Source organism: Triticum urartu, unplaced genomic scaffold, assembly GCF_056163025.1.
Source record: "Triticum urartu cultivar PI428250 unplaced genomic scaffold, HENAU_Tu73 scaffold118, whole genome shotgun sequence".
NCBI classification, from domain to species: domain Eukaryota; kingdom Viridiplantae; phylum Streptophyta; class Magnoliopsida; order Poales; family Poaceae; genus Triticum; species Triticum urartu.
The window spans coordinates 1107-26263 of NW_028259645.1; the positions used below are offsets into that span (position 1 = coordinate 1107).

The following is a 25157-nucleotide window of genomic DNA, read 5'->3' on the forward strand; positions in this document are numbered from 1 at the left end:
TTTGCCTCAAACTTTAGAGGGGCTCATTTAAGACTTAATCGAATGATTACCCAACAGGTAAAAAGAGCTTTTGTTTCCTCTCATCGAGATAGAGGTAGGCAAAAGAGGGATTTTCGTCGTTTGTGGATCACTCGGATAAACGCAGCAACGCGGGTATATAAAGTATTCGATAGTTATAGTAAATTAATACACAACCTGTACAAGAAGAAATTGATTCTTAATCGTAAAATGCTTGCACAAGTAGCTGTATCAAATCCAAATAATCTTTACACGATTTCCAATAAAATAAAGATCATCAATTAAAGGTATAAATAAAGTAATATACTGGAATAATAAAAGATGAATTCCCGGAGAGGGAACTCCGGGAAGATACAATAAATTAAGATTAAGTGGTAGGAATCAACGAGCTGGATTACTTTCTTTATAATATATATAGGTCTGGCCCTTTCGAATTCGAATAAAACATCAACAATCGGAACTTAAGTTCCGGTTGTTGTTTCTTAAATTTTGGTTGTTGTTTCTTAAGTTTCGATTGGAATTGTACTTTTGCGTTAATTGAGGAATATGTCTATTTTTTCTGGGTCTAGAACCTGTAATTATTGAAATTGACTGGGCTTGAAATTGCTTTTCGTTCTCATAGTTACGAAACGGTAAGAAAGATAAAATACGAGCCTGTTTTATAGCAAGAGTAATTAATCGTTGTTGTTTCAAGGTTAATCTATTTATTCGTCTCGATAATATTTTTCCTTGTTCACTAATAAATCTATTAATTAAACTCATGTTTCTATAATCAATTCGATCTCCCGGGCCAATCCGGGGACGCCTACGAAAAGGTTGTTTAGATTTACGAAAAGGTTGCTTGAATTTACGAAAAGTTTGCTTGGATTTACGAAAGGGTTGCTTGGATTTATTAAAAGTTTGCTTGGATTTACTAAAGGGTTGCTTAGATTTAAGAAAAGGTTGTTTAGATGTATACATGATTTATTCCTTATTTAAAATTTGAAAATTTGAAAATTCACTTCTTTATTTTATTAATTTAGGATCCAGAAGAAGTAGTTTTTCTTTGATCCATATCTTATTTGATTCATATTATAGTATATGAATACCCTCTATACATATGAAATAATATCTACCGGAAATCAGATGAGTTGATTTGTATTTTGTATTCTATACTATGTTTTCTTTATATATTAAATATGAAGTTCTTACTCTTTCTGTTGTTTGGAAAGATCAAACACACGATGTTCCTATTTCTTTATTTCGTGATGAGTCGTATGCTTGCGACAATAACGACAAAATTTTTTGAATTCTAATTGTCCGGGTGTATTGTGGCGATTCTTTTGAGTACTATATCTAGAAATCCCCGTCGATTCCTCATTGGCACCTTTTCGAACACAACTGATGCATTCCAAAATAACTCTGATTCTAACATCTTTTCCCTTGGCCATGAACCTCCTTTTCTTTTTGGATTGACTTAACTTAATTCTTCTACTTATTCTTTTATTCTTCTATTTTGAATCCGAAGAAGAAGAATAAAATTCATTAGAATAATTTTTTTTTATTCTTTAATTAAGTAATAAAAAATAGAGAAATAATTAAAGAATACAATCCTTGTCGAATTAGCAAAGATTTTGGTTCGAAATCCTTTCATTTAATTAGCCAGCCCCGCCTTTTCTATGCTCTGATTTCTGAGGCCTTATTTAGCTTGGGTACCCCTTTAAATTGAATTTCTATTTTCAAAAATGGGGTTTACCAAATTTTTAATGACTCTGAGGTTCAACCCAATCCATCTTTTCTTTCTTTTTCCTTCCGATACTAAAAAAAGATTGAAAAGGATCAAATTTTGTCATATCACGAAGAAATCTATCCCTCCCATAGCAATAACTAGAATTAAAAAAAAGGGAATGACAAAGCATCTGGGAATAAACGATTAATTTCTATCAATAAACCTGCTAAAGCACCAAACCATAGAGTACTTAGCACGGGTGCTACAGAGAGATATGTTTTTATATCCCGCATTGAAAATCCTCCTTCCTTGTTGGAATACATATATGATCATAAACTCTTGCCCAAGATTGTTATGCTATATATAAAATGAACCATATCGACGAAATTTTCCTATCCCTAAAAAAGAAAAAGATGACCCCTTCTTCCTATATATTACCAAGGAAAAGTAATCCTTCTTTTATAGGCGAAATTATATTGGATTTTATATGTATATAATTCCTTAATTATATGAGACCAAAAAGAAGAAATGACACGAGGGTTCTATATATAGATAGAGAAAGAAAGAAGAAGAAAATTATGATGTGGAAAAGAAGACAGGAATTGTGTACAATGGCATTGTACAACAATTTAATTTGGAAAAGGGATGTAGCGCAGCTTGGTAGCGCGTTTGTTTTGGGTACAAAATGTCACAGGTTCAAATCCTGTCATCCCTACCTATTACTTCTTTCTTCTTTATAGGCAGTAGCGACGAGATCAATTAAAGTAAAGTGGGTATAACTTGAATTTGTGGAGACTATACGTACGTGAGATACATTAGGAATAGAAAAAGATTTTCTTTTTGAATGAATGAAAGCGCTCTTAGTTCAGTTCGGTAGAACGCGGGTCTCCAAAACCCGATGTCGTAGGTTCAAATCCTACAGAGCGTGATTCCATCTATTTTATGTCGAAGCAGAGTAAAATAACTTAACAAAATTGAATTGTAACTCCAATTTCAATTTGACCTCCTCTCTGGTCTGGAGGAGGTCAATCAAAAAAAAAAAATGACTCAATCAAAGATCCAACTGATCCCCACGCCTGTATTGCAAATACGCAGTCACGAATAATCCCGCTAAAGTAATAGGAATTAGGCCTAAGACGATTCCAAATAGAAAAACTTCAATCATTTCGATTTGTTCGAGGGGATAAAAAAAGAGGTACGATCTATCCCTAAATAGTACTCTAAATTATCCACGAATCTCAATGACCAAGAAAAGAATTCCTAATTAGTCTGGAAAAGAGTCGTAGAATGCCAGGAATCCCAAAGAAAGATTTTTCTTTTCTGAATTATAATTATTCAGTCAATTCAAATAAGGCGTATCTTGTTCAAGCCAATAAATAGAGCTGGGGTTATAGTTAAAGCAGCCAGTAGAAAACCAAAATAACTAGTTAAAGTAAGCATGAAAGAGTTAAATTCCATTTATTTTTTTTTACTACACTACATATGTTGGTAAAGCATTTACCTAAGTTATGGAAAATTCATAATTCATCAGTTATTTTAGATAATACTAAAAAACAAGATAGAGTAAGATACAGAAGTGTAAAAGAAAGTGGATTCATCAGATGATACATGAGTCCCTAATTCCGAATCAAGAGATTTGTTGTGGAATTTGTCAATTGAGTAAAGTAATAATATTAAGAACTAGATCATCTAACCCCATTGAATGAAAAAAAGAAATTCAATTTTCAGGGAAATTTTTGAATAAGAGATAAATAAACAATTGAATTTGAAAAAAAAAACTTCTTTCTATTTTGGATAATTTCTTTTTCAATAGGACCCTCTTTTTGGAGTGAACGATCGAATATTCCCCTATTCCTTCTTATTTTAACTGATTGTATTCCATATGGAATAAGAGGAGAACAAAAGCATTCCACGACCTGCCAAGGGGCTGTTAAAAAAAAAAAAAAAAGAAAGCTCTTCCTTGAATTTACTTTATTTTTATTCCTTTTTCGAACTCCAACCAAAGTAGATTCGAAGACGAGTCACTTCAATTATCCTTTTAAGTTCTATTCTATCTTCTGTCTTTCCCTATTTCATCTCGTAAAGTTCCGCGCTCGCAGTTTGGTCAAGAAAGTTAGACCTAATCCAACAAACAATACAAGGATGAATTACGAATTATGAAAGGATAGATTTCACATATACTTGTCCTTGTATTGTGTCAGTATGAGAATATCCTTCCTAAATTATTTATCCAAACCTATTGATCATTAACTTAGATTTTCCCAAGATTTTGGCTGCTATTCCGAATTACTCTATTATTCCGAAGCCAATGAAAAGTAAGTAGAACCTACAAAAATGGGGTTTTCTATTGATGCCTTGAATAACATATAGCTTACCTATAGACAAAAAAAAAATAAAAAAGTAATTATGTTTCGGAACCAGGCAAAACCAGATTGCTGTGCCATAGGAAGGATAGCTATACTAATTCGGTATACTCAAAATACACCTTTGGTACAAAATTGACAATCTCACAAGGATGAAATATCAGTAATTTTCTATTTACTGGTCGATCCCATCTTTTACGGAATCAATTCCTTTTTTGAATGTACAAAAATTTTGGGAGTTCAGCATGTCTGGAAGCACGGGAGAACGTTCTTTTGCTGATATTATTACCAGTATTCGATACTGGGTTATTCATAGCATTACTATACCTTCCCTATTCATTGCGGGTTGGTTATTTGTCAGTACGGGTTTAGCTTATGACGTGTTTGGAAGTCCTAGGCCAAACGAGTATTTCACGGAAAGCCGACAAGGAATTCCGTTAATAACCGACCGTTTTGATTCTTTAGAACAACTCGATGAATTTAGTAGATCCTTTTAGGAGGCCCTCAATGACCATAGATCGAACCTATCCTATTTTTACAGTGCGATGGCTGGCTATTCACGGACTAGCTGTACCTACTGTTTTTTTCTTGGGATCAATATCAGCAATGCAGTTCATCCAACGATAAAACAAATTCCAACTATAGAACTATGACACAATCAAACCCGAATGAACAAAATGTTGAATTGAATCGTACCAGTCTATACTGGGGTTTATTACTCATTTTTGTACTTGCTGTTTTATTTTCCAATTACTTCTTCAATTGAGAGAAAGAAAGAGACTAATAAGAATTCTCTTATCCCATTTGGAAGGATACCATCCTTATAACTACCCATGACTGTTTTTGTCTCTAGCATGACCAATTGATAAAATGTGGAGGAAAGTAGGGGAAATGGCCGATACTACTGGAAGAATTCCTCTTTGGCTGATAGGTACTGTAGCTGGTATTGCTGTGATTGGTTTAGTAGGTGTTTTCTTTTATGGTTCATATTCTGGATTGGGTTCATCTCTATAGTAATCGGAGGGACCAGATTGTAAACATGAAAAAGTAGGAGCTTAGCGGGTCCTTACCCCCCTTTATCTGATTAGAGCGGAAAGGACCCGCGGAATTTTTATTTTACTCTTATAACGCGAATTGAATCTATTCGATTCACTCTTATGAAGCAACAAGAAAAAGAGATCACTCGAGGATCCAATATCTTATTCCACGAAGGAAGTATCCTGAAAATCCTTGATTTAGTTTCGAGTAATAAACTAATAAAACCTTAATCAAAACTATTCAACTAGCCTAAAAATAAAAAAACCTTCAATGGAAGAGTTTACTTTTTTTTTGCAAAATTTCTGTAAATTTGAAGTTGAACTTAATTAAACAAGCCAAGCAATTTGCTCACAATCACAAGAAATTTTTCCCCCGCCATATTTTCTTCCCCTCTGTTTGTCCACTACCTCGGCTAAACCTAAGCAAAAGAAAAAGAGGTCCAAGAGACAGACCCGAATAAAGAAGAAATAGTAATCTTTGACGAATTAGGAAGAAAAAGGATTCTTATTTTGATACAAGAAGAATCGGCACAAGAAAAAGGCTTTTTCTTGTGCCGAATAGACGATTAAGAAGACCTGCAATCCCTCCGAAAAAGAAGAAATTTTAATTTGATTGTTCTCGCCTTTGCCTTGGATTCTCTTCTTTTGCATGGGATATAAATAAGGAATTCCAGACATCTCATAAACAAAAAGCAGTCTAAACAAAAAAAGGATTTCCAAAATAGATCATAGATAATTCTAGCAATTGCCAATAAATCGAGGCTTTTTACCAACTTGATGGTAAGAAATCCCGGGACCTAGAAATTCATTTCGTACAATTGAACCTTTTCAAACTGTTTCTTTTTGAGAACCAAAAAAACTTGTGCCAAAATAACGGATGCGAAGAAGAACAAAAGGCCTTGGACACGTAATGGATCCTGAAGCACGATTTCTGCGTCCCCCTGACCAAAACCTCCCACATTAGGATTGCTTGTTAATGGTTGATCAAGCTTGATGGATTCCCCCTCTGAAACAAGAAGTTCTGGTCCGGGAGGTATAATATCAATCACTTGGCGTCCATCTGATGCATCAACTATGGATATTTCATACCCCCCCTTTTCTTTACGTAGTATTTTTCTTACTATACCTGTTGACGTAGCATTATAGACTGTATTGTTACTCTTGCTACCATCAGGATAGATCTGTCCTCTTCCTCGGTTTCCCCCTACATATATGGGATATTTTAAGAAATGAGCATCTTTCTTCGTAGCAGGATCAGGGGAAAGAATGGGAAAGACAATTTCACTATATTTCTTACCGGGAACAGGGCCTATCACAAGAATGTTTTTTTTATCGGGACGATAACTCTGAAAAGCAAGATTTCCTATCTTTTCTTTTAACTCAGGGGAAATACGATCGGGCGGCGCTAATTCGAATCCCTCGGGCAAAATAAGAACAGCACCTACATTCAACCCTCCCTTTTTTCCATTAGCAAGAACTTGTTTCAATTGCATATCATAAGGAATTCGAAGAACTGCTTCAAATACAGTATCGGGAAGCACAGCTTGGGGAACTTCAATATCGACGGGCTTGCTAGCTAAATGGCAATTGGCACATACAATTCGTCCAGTTGCTTCTCGTGGGTTTTCATAACCCTGCTGCGCAAAAATGGGATATGCATTTGAAATAGATGTCCGAGTTATTACGTATATCATGATCGATACAGAAATCGATCGAGTTATCTGTTCCTTTACCCAAGAAAAAGTATTTCTATTTTCCATGTCCAATCGCAGATCCCAGAATTTCTACAATAAATTAGATAGGTAGCTAAGCTAATCTAGTTCCCTATACACGAATCTGTTGTCATTCTACTGCAACAGTTGTACTGCAATGATGAATACCTTAAAGTAGGTATAAATAGAAAGAATTTTGCTAAAATGGAAAAGGGCTTTCTTTCTAAAAAAAGATGCTTGCTAATTTGATTAATATTAATATCGGGAGATCAAATGAATTTATGCTTCACTAATTGAATGATAAATGACTACAAGCGAAGGAGATAGACGATTTAAACAAAAAAAGACCCAAAATTTCAAACATGTATCTAGAATTACTGGAAAACTACAAACAAAAATAGTGAAAATAAGCTCGTTAGGAGCCCATCCAAAATCGTTGTAGACCCAACGAATTACTAGTTCCCAACCACGGGTGGAGTGAAATCCAACAAAAAAATCAGTAACTAAAAGAATAAAAAAAGCTTTTATTGAGTCATTTAAATTATAGAAGAATTCCTGAACCCAAGAATTCAAAATGACAAGTTCCTCTTTACCCAGAAAAAAAGAACCACTTAGAATAGCCAAACAGATTATATTTGTCGAGAAATGCAAAATGGTATGGAGATGATCCTCATTATTTATTTTGACCCATTGTATTATTTCCTTGTGTATTCCTGTAGGAGGTTTTTGTACATGTGTCTTTAGTTTCCCTTTTATCATCTCGTCCAAGAGAGAAAGTTCTTCTAATTCTATGAATCTTTCTAGAATCCTTTTCTCTTGAATATCAGTTAAGAGAGTTTCGGATTGCCTGGTATTCCACCAATTCTTAATCCAAAGTTCCAGACATTTGTTAAATGAGGAAGAGACCCCCCAAGGCAAAAGTACGATAAATACAAGATATAGTAAAGAAGGCAATGCTTTCTTTTTTTTCATTTTTGATCTGTAAATGGAGTTGTTAATGAATATGCTTCATTCGCTGACTCTATTCCATTCCCTGACTCTATATGATGATATTTCTATTTCATGATATTTCTATTTCTTTGAAGCAAAAACTCTATAGGTTTGATACCCTGTATCTATTCTTCTTTTTTGTATATTAGTTATTAGTGGAATTTCAGTGCATTGGGTTCTTTCTTAGATCTAGATGGAATGAAATAGTGAAATAGAATAAAAAAAAAGCCCTTTCGGATGAAAAAGGAAGAATAGTATGCGATATATCTAACTTGGATAAAAAAAAATTAAAAGCAAATTTCTCTTATCCTCGTTTGTTCCTTCCTTTAGATAAATACTTAAAAATCCCCTTACAATAACAAATCCAATTTAGAAGGGACTTCCTCCCTGTGTTGAGAAAACTTTTCTTCTTCCAATTCTTCTTTTCTTCATTCAACTCAGTTCAAAAAAGATACCTCAAAATACTTCAATTGGTACGCGCAAGAAATAGGCCAATTCGGCAGCTTTTTGTTCAATTTCTCGTGGAGTAAAAAATTTATCATCAGTACGAGTCAAGGGAATGATCCCCTGGCCCCGGATTTCCATATAAAGAATACGACGAGGATAAAGACCCTCTTTAACCTGAATTCTAATTGATTGGATATCCCGCATAAGGAATCGAAGGAAGACGCGACGTTTTATTCCAGGGAATCCCCAACGAAAAATGCACACTATTCCCTCTTTTCTATCGAATCGGTCATAACCACTACCTACATTCCACAAAATAGTACACCACAAGTAGGAGCTAATGAATAGGCCTGCGATTCCGTAGAAAGACATCACGACCCCCTGCGGAAAAAAAAGAATTTCTTGAGATGGAAGTATAGATATAATATTCTTACCAAGATAACTGGAAATCCCAACCGATAAGAATCCTAGTGAACCTAGAAAAAGAATACAGGCCCAGAAAAAATTACCCCTTTTTCGAGAACCTTTTAGAAGTTCTACCCATATGTGTTCTGATCGCCAATTCATATTAGATATACTAAATCCAGCAGCGGTCGATTGAAATTGAGAGAATAAGCTAAATAATTTTGACTTTACTTTTTTTGATTCTGAAATCGCCTTCAGCAACTAGTACTCCTGTGAAATAATAGGTTAGATACATTGACTTTCTATTCAAAAAATATTCGTTGATTCAATTAAAATAAATAAAATAAAACTCGCTATACCTGGCTCTGCATATTCATGCATTTATGCTCGTAGCCTATATCCGCATCCATAACCGTTTTTCATTTGTGTGTAGAAAGTGTGTGTAGAAAAAGCCACATACCCTACCATATTATATTACTTACACTAAAAAATACTAGACAATCTTATTTTTTTGCACATAAAGAAATAAAGAAGTCATTGCAATTGCCGGAAATACTAAGCCTACTAAAGGCACGAAAATAGAAGGTAAGTTTAAATCCGTCATGGAATAGGTGTCTCAATTCAAATTTACTATTTCTATCTAGTCGAAAAATATCTTAAGATTCTTATGATATAATTAAGTATATCTATTATAAGGAATATTGACTATTGTATTGTATTTTTTATTTTTAGTTTGAAAAATATTCTGTAAAAAAAATGAAAGGATAATAAGAAAATTCCAAAAAAGGAGAACTAATTAAAAAGATTTTATTTTGATTTTCCCATCCTCATGGCCTTTCTATCTTTCTAATCTAATTTGAAATTGGATTCAAAAGAAAGCGGTTAGAATTTACTTCCTGCATACATACTTCTCTAGAAGCGCATACAATAATGCGTGGTAAAGGCGGAAAAATAGTATATTCAATCAAAATCAAAGGGCAAATTATCTTACCTACTATAGATCCCCTACTACCCTCTTAGACTTTAAAAGGCGATATACCACCCAAAGAAAGGGTATGAAAATGCCGGGTGGAGTTAGCTTTTCGACGAAGACCTGTCCCGTGCAGCGAAGCCCTGTTAGTAAGACCCCCCGCAATAATGGATTATAGAAGAATATTATTCCAAATACTCCTCTGGACGCATATAGTAGCATTGCGATTCCGAATCTTTTTTATTTATGAATATGAACAGAAAAAATTCATTGTATCGTTGGGTCGGAGCGGAGGTTTGGTCCAGAAAAATTAGAAACAAAACGTCTACTCTACCGCATTGAAGTCTATAGCGCTGTATTTCCACGAAAGTATAATTCTTACCATCAGGATACGATCCTTTCTTTTGAACTAAACGTCTCTACGATGGGTCCAGGTTCTATGTCCAATCCCAAATCAAGGATTTCTCGCTCTTGATCGGAGTCATAAACTAAAAAAAAACTACCTTTTTATCCTTTTTCTCAAGGTTATAGAAAACTTCCTTATCTAGTTCTAGCATTTTGAAAAAAAAAAAATGCTTCTTTTTTTACACACAGTTCGAGTCACTTGTTGACTCACGATTACGCCTGTTAAAAGTTTCAAACGTCCTCTTTTTTGAAATTGAAAGAGAGTCCTATAAAAAGGTCTAACTTCCAAACTATGTCTTTTTTCATTCATTCTCCTTTAGTTTTTTTCTCTATCTAGAAGTGGAATAGAATAACCCGGTTGAAGGGTAATGATCATACGTCTGTAATGCATTGTATGGCCCAGAATAGGTCCTATTCTTCTACCTTTTCCAGGTAGTCGATGGCTATTCACAGCTACCACCTTAACACCAAAGAAGAGTTCGACCCAATGCTTTATTTCTGTCTTAGTGAATCCCGATTCGACATTAAAAGTATATTGATTCTTTCCCAATAAACGAAGACTTTTTTCTGTAAATACTGCGTATTTGATTCCATTATCATTATCATATGATAATACTATATTTTATTATTTTATTATTTTATTTGTATTTCTTTATTGTATTATACCTTAATATATATATTCTAGATATATAGAATAGACGAATCTCAATTTGTCAAGTCTCATGATCATATCATGATCTATTTTTATTCGGCTCAATCTTTTTTTTCTAAAAAAGATTGAGCCGAGTTTAATTGCAATCAATTAGAAGAATAAAGAAGAATTACTGCATTTCATAACTGATTTTTTTCTCTTTTTATTTCGTTTCTTTTTTATTTATACCTTCTTTATCTTTAGTTTTATCTAGTTAATCAATAGTATCTACCGGCTCGAACTCGAATTTGATCGCCTTCCATACTTCACAAGCTGCGGCTAGTTCAGGACTCCATTTGCAAGCTGCTCGGATAATTTCATTACCTTCGCGAGCAAGATCGCGCCCTTCGTTACGAGCTTGTACACAGGCTTCTAAAGCCACTCGATTAGCTGCTGCACCAGGTGCATTTCCCCAAGGATGTCCTAAAGTTCCTCCACCAAATTGTAATACAGAATCGTCCCCAAAGATTTCGGTCAGAGCTGGCATATGCCAAACATGAATACCACCTGAAGCTACCGGTATAACACCTGGCATGGATACCCAGTCCTGAGTGAAAAAGATACCGCGAGCACGATCTTTTTCAATAAAATCATCGCGCAATAAATCAACAAAACCTAAAGTCATTTCGCGTTCCCCTTCTAACTTACCTACTACTGTACCGGAGTGGATATGATCTCCCCCAGACATACGCAATGCTTTAGCTAATACACGGAAATGCATACCATGATTTTTCTGTCTATCAATAACTGCATGCATTGCACGGTGAATGTGAAGAAGTAGGCCATTGTCGCGGCAATAATGAGCCAAAGTAGTTTTGCGGTGAATCCCCCAGTTAAGTAGTCATGCATTACAATAGGAACCCCTAATTCTCTTGCAAATACAGCTCTCTTAATCATTTCTTCACATGTACCCGCAGTCGCATTCAAGTAATGCCCCTTGATTTCACCGGTTTCGGCCTGTGATTTATAAATAGCTTCGGCACAAAAGACAAAACGGTCTCTCCAGCGCATAAATGGTTGTGAGTTTACGTTTTCATCATCTTTGGTAAAATCAAGTCCACCACGTAGACACTCATAACACGCTCTACCATAATTTTTTGCGGATAATCCCAATTTTGGTTTAATAGTACATCCCAATAAAGGACGACCGTACTTGTTCAACTTATCTCTTTCAACTTGGATACCATGAGGCGGGCCTTGGAAAGTTTTTGAATAAGTAGGGGGAATTCGTAGATCCTCCAAACGTAGAGCACGTAGGGCTTTGAAACCAAATACGTTACCTACAATGGAAGTAAACATGTTAGTAACGGAACCCTCTTCAAATAGGTCTAATGGATAAGCTACATAACAGATCCATTGGTTGTCTTCCCCAGCAACAGGCTCGATGTGATAGCATCGTCCTTTGTAACGATCAAGACTGGTAAGTCCATCAGTCCAAACAGTTGTCCATGTACCAGTAGAAGATTCGGCAGCTACTGCAGCCCCTGCTTCTTCGGGCGGAACCCCAGGCTGAGGACTTACTCGGAATGCTGCCAAGATATCAGTATCCTTAGTTTCATACTCTGGGGTGTAGTAAGTCAATTTATAATCTTTAACACCAGCTTGAAATCCAACACCTGCTTTAGTTTCTGTTTGTGGTGACATAAGTCCCTCCCTATAACTCTTGAATTAAGAATTCTCACAATAACAGGGTCTACTCGATGTTAATTAGGCGTAAATGAAACTTTAGCAAAAATCTCGTAAAACAAAAAGGATATTCAATTAATATAATATCAACTCATTAAAGAAAATTGAGGGCATGCTTAGGTTAATGAATATGTTTCATTCATATATAATGCGTACACCCTGTGTATGTTCTATCCTATAGGAATTCCAATATAGGAATTCGATAGGAATTGAGTTGTTGTTATGGTAAGTTAACACGGTTCGTTATTAAACCATGGATTTGATTTACCAAATCCATAATTATTGTATACTCTTTGATAGATATAGCGCAACCCAAATTAATTCCTAATCCTTATTTTACAAGTTCTTAATAGTTCTCTTTTCTTATTTTGAATGCAAATACCTAACTAAATACTAATAAAATTCTTTGTTGACAGCAATCTATGCTTCACAGTAGTATATATTTTGTATATCGAAGTCCTAGATAGGAAAGTAGAGTAGGCACAGATCCTCCACAAAAGGCAAAATGTATATGAAAAAAAAGATTGATTGAACTTTCCAATGGACTCATTCCATGAGTAAACGATTGAATGGGATTCGCTTGGGCAACGAAATCAAGTCCTGGTCCCCTTTTCTCTCTTATTGAATTAACTAATTCATTTCCTTTTTACTTTTGGATTTTTTTTGATTTGATTTGGCATTATTCAACAATAAAAAAAGAAAAATTTCGACAAATTCCTTTTTTTTAATTATGTGATAATTATGAGAACCAATCCTACTACTTCTCCTCCCGGGGTTTCCACAATTGAAGAAAAAAGTACAGGTCGTATCGATCAAATTATTGGACCCGTGCTGGATGTCACTTTTCCCCCAGGCAAGTTACCTTATATTTATAACGCTTTGGTAGTCCAGAGTAGAGACACTGCCGATAAGCAAATTAATGTGACTTGTGAGGTACAACAATTATTAGGAAATAATCGAGTTAGAGCTGTAGCTATGAGTGCTACGGACGGGTTGATGAGAGGAATGGAAGTGATTGACACGGGAGCTCCTCTCAGTGTTCCGGTCGGTGGAGCTACTCTCGGACGAATTTTCAACGTTCTTGGGGAGCCTGTTGACAATTTGGGTCCTGTAGATAGTAGTGCAACGTTCCCTATTCATAGATCTGCGCCTGCCTTTATCGAGTTAGATACGAAATTATCCATCTTTGAAACAGGTATTAAGGTCGTCGATCTTTTAGCTCCTTATCGACGTGGAGGAAAAATAGGACTATTTGGGGGGGCTGGAGTAGGTAAAACAGTACTGATCATGGAATTAATCAATAACATTGCTAAAGCTCATGGGGGCGTATCCGTATTCGGTGGAGTAGGGGAACGGACTCGTGAAGGAAATGATCTTTATATGGAAATGAAGGAATCCGGAGTAATTAATGAAAAAAATATTGAGGAATCAAAGGTAGCTCTAGTCTATGGCCAAATGAATGAACCACCGGGAGCTCGTATGAGAGTTGGTTTAACTGCCCTAACTATGGCGGAATATTTCCGAGATGTTAATAAGCAAGACGTGCTTTTATTTATCGATAATATCTTTCGTTTTGTTCAAGCAGGATCAGAGGTATCCGCTTTATTAGGGAGAATGCCCTCCGCAGTGGGTTATCAACCTACTCTTAGTACAGAAATGGGTTCTTTGCAAGAAAGAATTGCTTCTACTAAAAAGGGATCTATAACTTCGATTCAAGCAGTTTATGTACCTGCAGACGATTTGACCGACCCTGCCCCTGCCACAACATTTGCACATTTGGATGCTACTACCGTACTTTCCAGAGGATTAGCTTCCAAGGGTATTTATCCAGCAGTAGATCCTTTAGATTCAACCTCGACTATGTTACAGCCTCGGATCGTTGGCAACGAACATTATGAAACTGCGCAAAGAGTTAAGGAAACTTTACAACGTTACAAAGAACTTCAGGACATTATCGCAATTCTTGGCTTGGATGAATTATCGGAAGAGGATCGTTTAACTGTAGCAAGAGCAAGAAAAATTGAGCGTTTCTTATCACAACCGTTCTTTGTGGCAGAAGTTTTTACTGGTTCTCCAGGAAAGTATGTTGCTCTTGCGGAAACTATTAGGGGATTTCAACTAATCCTTTCCGGAGAATTAGACGGCCTACCTGAACAGGCTTTTTATTTGGTGGGTAACATCGATGAAGCTAGCACGAAAGCTATAACCTTAGAAGAGGAGAACAAATCGAAGAAATGAAATTAAATCTTTATGTACTGACTCCTAAGCGAATTATTTGGGATTGTGAAGTGAAAGAAATCATTTTATCCACTAATAGTGGCCAAATTGGCGTATTACCAAACCACGCCCCCATTAACACAGCAGTAGATATGGGTCCTTTGAGAATACGCCTCCTCAACGACCAATGGTTAACAGCGATTCTGTGGAGCGGTTTTGCGAGAATAGTTAATAATGAGATCATCATTTTAGGAAATGATGCGGAACTGGGTAGTGATATTGATCCGGAAGAAGCTCAAAAGGCACTTGAAATAGCCGAAGCTAACTTGAGTAAAGCTGAGGGTACGAAAGATTTGGTTGAAGCGAAGCTCGCTCTCAGACGAGCTAGGATACGAATCGAGGCTGTCAATTGGATTCCCCCATCCAATTGAAGACAATCCAGTGGTTTATAGTTGATACAAAGAAAAAGGGAAGAGGGGTAGAAAAAGTTATTAGATAGCGAAGCGAAGTAAGTCCAATGCTATCTAGTAATTTTTCTACCTACTTACCTACTATTGGATTTGAACCAATGACTCCCGCCGTATGAAAGCAATACTCTAACCACTGAGTTAAGTAGGCAATTTATCACCACAAAGGAAGACCCATTACTTCGATCGATTATATATTGAATCCCTTTTCTAAGCAATACCGCTCTGTTATTGGTCTGTTATTACTAAATACTAAACTAAATACTAAACAGATACAGATCAAAGGGGTATCCTCTGGCATTAGAAAATATTCATCTTGACAAGAAATTATCTATATGTTAAGATATCTCTGATAAGGGCTATAGCTCAGTTCGGTAGAGCAACTCGTTTACACGTGCGCCAATGCTTTTCAAAGGAGCTTATTATGCAATGAACATAATCGATCTTATTGCAAAATCAATGTCTTACTTCATAGATTCGAGAGAATAGGAGAACAGTAGCCTGACAAACAGTCGGTTCAGTCCGATTCAGGTGCCAATTCAGGTGCCTAATCAAATAGAACCCTTATGGATTTGCTAGTTGATAAGGTAAATATCCAGCCCACTAAATGCTAGGCGTAATGAGGATAAGGGCCTCCAAAAAACTTCTTTTCGTTCTATGAACTTTAAGGTGTATGAAGTCTCATAGTTAACTCTTGCAGTGGAACGATAGAGACTCCATTTCACTTAGGTTGATTTAATTTAGACCGGAGGCAGACCTAAGTCAAGGTAATCCTCCTTTGAAACACTTTGGTATTGCTCCTAGATAGATCATAATACAAAAAATCAATCAGAGCACAGGGAGCCATCTCATTATCTTTCCGTAAAGAAAAACTATGGTGGACTAACTGATCTTTAAATCAGTTTATGAAAGAGCCCAATGCAAAAAAATGCATGTTGGGTCTTTGAAACAGTTCAAATCATTTCGATAATAATCCGTTTGATCTGTTTTACCGAGAAGGTCTACGGTTCGAATCCGTATAGCCCTAATATGCCCTTTTTTAGATTTTAGGATCTCTATCCTATGTTTTCTTTAGTTTAGTATAGTTTTCATTTTCTCATTAGTATTTGTTTATAGACTGGATAGGCGCCTGCGACATAGAATAGAGATAAAAGCATTACCAAAGGCTCATTCATCGAAAATCAAAATCATACAGACAGGAAAAGAAAAACGAATTTCTATCAAATCAATAGAAGAAAGGATCCTTTCCCTGATTTGAATCCCGTCCTCCTTCAAATAGGATATCTCTAGACTTCCCTATAATAACTGCAATGATTTTATCCATTTTGCGAATTCCTACTTTGTTTTAAGTATATTTATTACTTTGTTTATAGATACATTATGTAAATTGATCAACTTTAAATAGAAAAAATAAAGTAAAGAGTAAATAAGAAAACAGAATATTCTGTCTCATAGTTCTGAAATAGAGTTCTTTATTTTTATTTTATAGTATTACTTCTCATTAATTATACTGCATAGATTAGTCCTACTATCTTAATTAGGTTCTAATTTAGTAGTATTCTCATTTTTATTTAATAGTCTCTTATTATTTTATTATTAAATATTAAATAAAGGATAGAGCTATTCTTTTTTCTAGAGATTCTAGAGAAAGCGAGACAAAGTGAAACGAGAAAGTTTTCTTTATATAAGAATTAGATCTACATACACCATATCTAAATAGAATGGAAATCCAAAAGAAAGGGAGTTGGGATTCCATTGGATGAATCTTTAAAGAAGATGCAGCACAGAGGAAACAAAGGCTAAACTTAAACTAAGCGCTTTTGTTTGAACAAAAAAGATTCTTGTTTCACCGAGGAAAAGAGAGAAGTTCTGGATAAATTGACAATGCTGAATTGAATTGACTAATTTAAGTTCCGCCTATTCCACATTAATGGGAGTACATTATGTTTCTGCTTCACGAATATGATATTTTTTGGACATTTCTAATAATAGCAAGCCTTATTCCTATTTTGGCATTTTCGATTTCAGGACTTTTAGCCCCGGTTAGTGAAGGACCAGAGAAGCTTTCTAGTTATGAATCGGGTATAGAACCCATGGGAGGGGCTTGGGTACAATTCCGAATACGCTATTATATGTTTGCGCTCGTTTTTGTTGTTTTTGATGTGGAAACCGTCTTTCTATACCCTTGGGCAATGAGTTTCGACGTATTGGGTGTATCCGTTTTTATCGAAGCTTTGATTTTCGTGCTTATCTTAGTTGTTGGTTTAGTTTATGCATGGCGAAAAGGAGCCTTGGAATGGTCTTAACTGAATATTTAGACAAAAAAAAAGAAGGAAAAGATTCTATTGAGACAGTTATGAATTTGATTGAGTTTCCCTTACTTGACCAAACAAGTTCCAATTCTGTTATTTCAACTACACCAAATGATCTTTCGAATTGGTCAAGACTCTCCAGTTTATGGCCCCTTCTATACGGTACCAGTTGTTGTTTCATTGAATTTGCTTCATTAATAGGCTCACGATTCGACTTTGATCGTTATGGATTGGTACCAAGATCAAGTCCTAGGCAAGCAGACCTAATTTTAACAGCCGGTACGGTAACAATGAAAATGGCTCCCTCTTTAGTGAGATTATACGAGCAAATGCCTGAACCAAAATACGTCATTGCTATGGGAGCCTGTACTATTACAGGGGGAATGTTCAGTACGGATTCCTATAGTACTGTTCGGGGAGTTGATAAGTTAATTCCTGTGGATGTCTACTTGCCGGGCTGCCCACCTAAACCGGAGGCAGTTATAGATGCCCTAACAAAACTTCGTAAGAAGATATCGCGAGAAATAGTTGAGGATCAAACTCTATCTCAAAATAAAAATAGATGTTTTACTACCAGTCACAAGCTTTATGTTAGGCGCAGTACTCATACAGGAACTTATGAGCAAGAATTGCTCTATCAATCACCATCTACATTAGATATATCTTCTGAAACTTTTTTCAAATCCAAAAGTTCAGTACCTTCCTACAAATTAGTGAATTAGGAGAGGGGCTCTTTTGTAGAAAAATAAAAAGCAGGGCAATCTTTCAAACTTGCATCCGAAATGTGAAATATTTATACAAAGAGGGAGAGATGAAGACAATGCAGCAGGGTTGGTTATCTAATTGGCTAGTCAAACATGAGGTGGTTCATAGATCTTTGGGCTTTGATCACCGAGGAATAGAGACTTTACAAATAAAAGCAGGGGATTGGGATTCCATTGCTGTCATTTTATATGTATATGGTTACAATTATTTACGCTCCCAATGTGCTTATGATGTAGCACCCGGTGGATCTTTAGCTAGCGTGTATCATCTTACGAGAATACAATATGGTATAGATAATCCAGAAGAAGTCTGCATAAAAGTCTTTGCCCAAAAGGATAATCCTAGAATTCCGTCTGTCTTCTGGATTTGGAGAAGTGCCGATTTTCAAGAACGCGAATCTTATGATATGGTGGGAATCTCTTATGATAATCATCCGCGCCTTAAACGTATCCTAATGCCTGAAAGTTGGATAGGCTGGCCCTTACGTAAGGATTATATAACCCCCAATTTTTATGAAATACAAGATGCTCATTGAATGATAAGAAATTCATGCTCACTTATACAACACAACTCCAGATTTTATTCAAGTCAAGGAATATTTTTAGGTTCTTTTCCTAGATGAAACGGAATACCTATTTATAATTAATTCCTAATTATACAAAAGCATTCCAGATAGACTGAGCAAAAAAAGGGTTTCATTTGGATTCCCCTATTTTGAAAATCGCATATTAATTTCCTTCATATGAACAGAAAAATAGGATGACTCAAAGAAGTTCTCTACCAGGAACTTTGTACCGCGCACATTACTTAGCACAACTAGGAAAATAAGATAAGATAAAGATAAGCAAGACTAAAAAAATATTCGTCGGAATAGCGGAATACAAAATTAAGAAACGCAAAAAAATAAAGGGGAATCTCACCCCCTTCTTTATCATAAAGAAAAGATATATTTTAAAACTTCTTTAAAAAGAAAAAGAAGTGCCTCTATATTTATATTATAGATTTATCCACTTAGATGAATAAATATTATTAATGAATATGTATCACAATCCATCTCGAGGTATTTGGATCAATACCTATTCGGTGGATCTTTTTTTTTTTTTTCTCTGCCAGGAACCAGATTTGAACTGGTGACACGAGGATTTTCAGTCCTCTGCTCTACCAACTGAGCTATCCTGACCTTTTCTTGTGCATCATCCTAGTAGAGTATTTGTATCTATGTCAATTAAAAGGACTAAAAATTAATTAAAGTATTTCAAATTTTAAATTTGAAAATGGGGGGGGTAGTCCTATGCATTGTGCATGGTTTACTTAAATAAAACTTAAAAATAGAGTGAATAACCAAGATTTCTTGCCGATACTCTAATAAAAAAGAAATCTATTCAATGAATAGGATAAGATCCATTGAGTTCTCTTCGCATTCCTTTGTGAAAGAGTAGAATGAGAAAGCTAATGAATCTTAAACCCATTGCATTGATAAAAAGAAAAAAAAGTGCATTGATAAAAAGAAAAAAAAAAAGAGGATAAATAATAATAATATAGTATAGTTAGGGAATAAAAGAGGATTTGGGGATAGAGGGACTTGAACCCTCACAACTTATAAAGTCGACGGATTTTCCTTTTACTAGAAATTTCATTGTTGTCAGTATTGACATGTAGAATGGGACTCTCTCTTTGTCCTCGTCCGATTAATCCACTTTTTTAAAGATCTCGAAAACTTTGAATTTTAATTGAAGAATTTGATTATTCAATATTCGATTGGAGTGGATTCACAATAATGAAAAAAAAAAATTATGATATGAGTTTTTTATTTCATAATCATTATCATTTCTAATTTCATTTTTAAAAAAGATAAAGAACCTATATTATAATTAGAATATAATATGAGTTCTGTGATTAATCGTTTGCTATGTCAGTATCTATACGTGTTTATTAAATGTATAAGGTATAAAACCCCTCTTTCTCTAATTTAGAACTAGAAGGAATTCCACTAACAACACAACGTAATTAACTCGATTCGTTAGAACAGCTTCCATTGAGTCTCTGCACCTATCCTTTTCCTTTGTATTCTAGTTCGAGAACCCCTTGTTTTCTCAAAACACGGATTTGGCTCAGGATTGCCCTTTTTTAATTCCAGGGTTTCTCTGAATTTGGAAGTTACCACTTAGCAGGTTTCCATACCAAGGCTCAATACAATCAAGTCCGTAGCGTCTACCGATTTCGCCATATCCCCATTTCCCTCTTCTTTGAGACCAGGATTCCTTGTGTAATTTCATCCATCTCTTAGTTTTTTTTTTGAATCATTGAGTTCATCACTCAACGTAGTCTAGCAGTTCAGTTCGACTCTATTTGAGAGACCTCGCTTGCTTATTGCAATTCAGAATTGAATTGATTCTATCCTTGATGTATTTGCAATTCAATCCGAATCAATATATCCAAAAGTTTTTATCTCCCCCACCTCCCGTCTTACTTTTTTATAGTATTCAAAATTATACTATAACGCTTGATATTTATTCTTTTTTTCTAATCAGAATTAGCAATTTTATTTACTCTGACTCTATGTTCCCCTTAGTGAAATATTAATCCTCAAATTATTAACAAATAATAAAGTCTATAATGATCGAATGAAAATACCAATAAATTCTATAATTTTATTTTTTAATATCCTATAGTTAAGCATATCAAGCTAACTTTATCTTTAAGAAGTTTTAGTATTTTTTTATTTTTATAAGTATAACTTCAAATTTAGAACTAGTTAATAGCTAAGATTAATAACTAATATCTGAGATTTTACGGATTTCCTATACTATACCTATTTCTATTTGTTACACTATTTCCGTTATGTAAGCCCACTTAGCTCAGAGGTTAGAGCATCGCATTTGTAATGCGAGGGTCATCGGTTCAAATCCGATAGTCGGCTTTTTTTTCTCTATCGATGTTCTACGAACAAGAATCTCTTTTTTTCCGAATTAAATGGAGAATCCAGGATCTTTTATGTTTTTTACCTTACAATTTTGCTAGATACAAAACAATAAAATAAATAATATATATACAAAAAAAAAAGATTTTGATGAAATTCCATTTTTTGGGGTACTTTAGTTGATTTTACTCTGTTTATCCTGTAGTTTAATTCAGTTTTAATTTCGATGTATTCTGTAATGTAAATACAATGAAATTAATTGTGTAAAATGAAATTTCAATAAAATAAAAAAAGGAGTCTTCATGTCCCGTTATCGAGGACCTCGTTTAAAAAAAATACGCCGTCTGGGAGCTTTACCAGGACTCACTAGAAAAACACCTAAATCCGGAAGTAATCTTAAAAAAAAATTCAATTCTGGGAAAAAGGAGCAATATCGTATTCGTCTTCAAGAAAAACAGAAATTGCGTTTTCATTATGGTCTGACAGAACGACAATTACTTAGATATGTACATATCGCTGGAAAAGCAAAAAGGTCAACAGGCCAGGTTTTACTACAATTACTTGAAATGCGTTTGGATAATATCCTTTTTCGATTGGGTATGGCTTCAACCATTCCTGGGGCCCGCCAATTAGTCAACCATAGACATATTTTAGTTAATGGTCGTATAGTCAATATACCAAGTTTTCGTTGCAAACCCCGAGATATTATTACTACGAAAGATAACCAAAGATCAAAAGGTCTGGTTCAAAATTATATTGCTTCATCGGACCCGGGGAAATTGCCAAAGCATTTGGCGATTGACACGTTGGAATATAAAGGACTAGTAAATAAAATCCTAGATAGGAAGTGGGTCGGTCTCAAAATAAATGAGTTGTTAGTTGTAGAATATTACTCTCGTCAGACTTGAACTTAACGAAAAAAGGAAAGGTTCATAGAATTTTCTTCCCCTTCCCCTTTCCCCGAACTAAATCGCCCTAAGACCATTACCATTAATTTGTATTTTCCCATCAACTAGCTAAAATTGATTAACCCTAGGATTAGGATCCTTTTTTCTTTTTTCCTCTATGTGTATTTTACATACCACAGTAATTTGCTATAGAGAATTTCTAATTTCTATTAAATCAAAATAAGATAATATAAGATATTATATTATTGCTGGAAAAAATTGTTATTTGATTTGATACATTGTGATCCTTAACGTTGATGAATTAAGAAAAACGGAAAGAGAGGGATTCGAACCCTCGGTAAACAAAAGTCTACATAGCAGTTCCAATGCTACGCCTTGAACCGCTCGGCCATCTCTCCTACATAACTTATTATGGAAAATAAACTGAGTGAATAGCGAGTTTTCTTATTCCTGCAGTACAGGTACAACCGCAACCACTCGGGGGTTCCATAGTTCTATTGGAAAAATTCCTTTTGATCTAAGTGGAAGGATACAGGATTTTTTACTAGAAATTGCGCTCGCTATAAAATAAAAGTTTTAATTTGGGTTTTCCCGCAACTAAAGAAAAAGAAAATGGAAGAATTCTTCTTATTGCATAATAAAATAAAGAAACCTTAGAATTCCGTTTGCATAAGATACGCTACACCATACTATCGAAATCAAAAATAGGGTATGAGACAATTAATAACTTTGAAAACACGAAATAGTTGATAACATAAGTTGTTGTTCAGAAATAGGAAAGTGGAATGAAATCCAGTCTTAGTCAAATATTTCATATCTCTTCGTGTCCAAGCAGAAGGAAAAGGATACAATTTGAGCTGAGCGGAAAATCCATATCTCTCTTATCCATTTAAAGCATATGGATTTAGAGTAGAGCATATGGATCAATCTATTTATAATTATAAGAATCGAATGTGTTTGTTTTTATGTTATTTTGTGAAGGAATGAAAACAATTCTATATAGAATGGGTTGGGAATTATGCCTAGATCCCGTGGAAATGGAAATTTCATTGATAAGACCTCCTCAATTGTAGCCAATATTTTATTGCGAATAATTCCGACAACCTCAGGAGAAAAAAAGGCATTTACTTATTATAGAGATGGTGCGATTTGACTCTTTTTTTTGCTTTTTTTTAGCCCTACCTATACCTCAGTCTTACGAAAAAGAGAGGGGGGTTGGCATAGAGAGAACCAAATTTGTAAAGCAAACAAACCCACGCTTCGGGAAGGTGAGGCGAACTAACAATTCCTTCCGTCGTGTATCCTCGATTGATGCGGCTTCAGATACTTCAATTGTAGATTTGAGTATTGAGCGAAAGGTTACACCTACAGGATATGGTATGGTATGGATTACAGGCCAATCCTACTCTATTAGTATCCGTAGGCAGCATAGGGGAGAAAAGCACTACACCTAGAAATAGGAATCAACAAGAGAAAAACTTTGTTAGAAATTACCCCTTTCCTGATCGGTATCAGGGCTGGGAAGAATGGTTGGGATAACAAACAACCATCAGGTTTGTACTTTGGATACCCCTATAACCATCAAAGATCGTTGAAGTAGCTAATTCCTCTAAATAGGAGGCGTTGAGAACAAAGAAATTATTGGAGCTATCGTTTTCCTCTAGCATTAATAGAATTCATTGGTGTTAAGAAAAACCTCTTGTGGGAAGGTTGGCTAGAGATTTCTTGGAAAAATACCAGCCCCTTTCGGTTCATAATGAGACGGGACTAATTCTATTTTGATTCTATAGATTATTTCGCTTAGTACTATTATGTACAGAAGGGAGGAGCCGTATGAGATGAAAACCTCATGTACGGTTTTGGAACGGAGATTTTTTGAATAGAATGAACGACCGTAACGGATGTTGGCTCAATCCGAAGGAAATTATGCGGAAGCTTTGCAAAATTATTATGAAGCTACGCGACTAGAAATCGATCCCTATGATCGAAGTTATATACTCTATAACATAGGCCTTATACACACAAGCAATGGAGAGCATACAAAGGCTTTGGAATATTATTTCCGGGCACTAGAACGAAACCCCTTCTTACCGCAAGCTTTTAATAATATGGCCGTGATCTGTCATTACGTGCGACTATCTCCACTATAGAAAGAAAAAAAAAAAAGAGAGGATCAAATTTTCTAGTAAATACTAGAAAAAAAGGGCTTTCTACATAGGGATCGTAAAAACAACGATTTTTCCCTATCAGCTGTAGGAAGGAAGGACACTTCACGAGAATCAAAAAACGAAGAAAGTATGGCCTATACTACTACTCTATGGATAAAGTTTCTCAAATTGATAGAGAAAGCACCGTAAAGATCAATTAGTGAGCGACTGGGTCGATACAACTAAAAAAAACTGCTTACTTATCCCATGATATGGGGCAAAATTTAGGAATCCGCTTATGTAATAGAGCCGATCCACTAAGGGATTAAGCAGCGGTGTAGTATCAGATCCCAAAGATAGTAAGTTCTTTTTTCTTTCTTATGGAAAAAAGTCTTTTTCAAGGATTCTATAGAGATTTCATATATGAAACCGGGATAGTTACCTCTCAGAAAATTTGAACGAAGGCTCTATATCTATCTATGCTTCATTCTTCTGAAGGTGGGAAAAAAGATCAAACTGATTATTGATAAAAATTAGGGTTTGAAACTTAGGTAATTAATTTCTTCTGCTTAACCCAAGAACAAATTGGATCGATTTTTGATAAATCGAATTCAGTTAAGATAGGGGAAATTCAGATAGCAATTTCTGAGCCGTATGAGGTAGGAAACTCTCAAGTACGGTTCTAAGGGAAGGAACTTCCTATTCCGACCGAGGAGAACAGGCCATTCTACAGGGTGATTCGGAAATTGCGGAAGCTTGGTTTGATCAAGCTGCTGAATATTGGAAACAAGCTATAGCGCTTACTCCGGGAAATTATATTGAAGCACAGAACTGGTTGAAGATTACGAAGCGCTTTGAATTTGAATAAGACCATGCTCCTTCTTTTTCATAAAATGGGTGGTTTGGTTGTTGATCCATTAATCAAATAAATTAGGTCGTAAGATCGAATCAAGAATTTCATTATATCCATTTCTTATACCTTCTATTTT

At 35.2% G+C, this 25157-nt stretch overlaps 1 non-coding gene across 1 annotated transcript; it reads left to right on the forward strand.

Annotated features, from left to right (window-relative positions):
• The first annotated feature begins 2367 nt into the window (after positions 1-2367).
• Positions 2368-2441, forward strand: TRNAP-UGG (transfer RNA proline (anticodon UGG)). Its single transcript has one exon. It is a non-coding gene; the product is annotated as a tRNA-Pro (tRNA).
• Positions 2442-25157: the final 22716 nt, after the last annotated feature.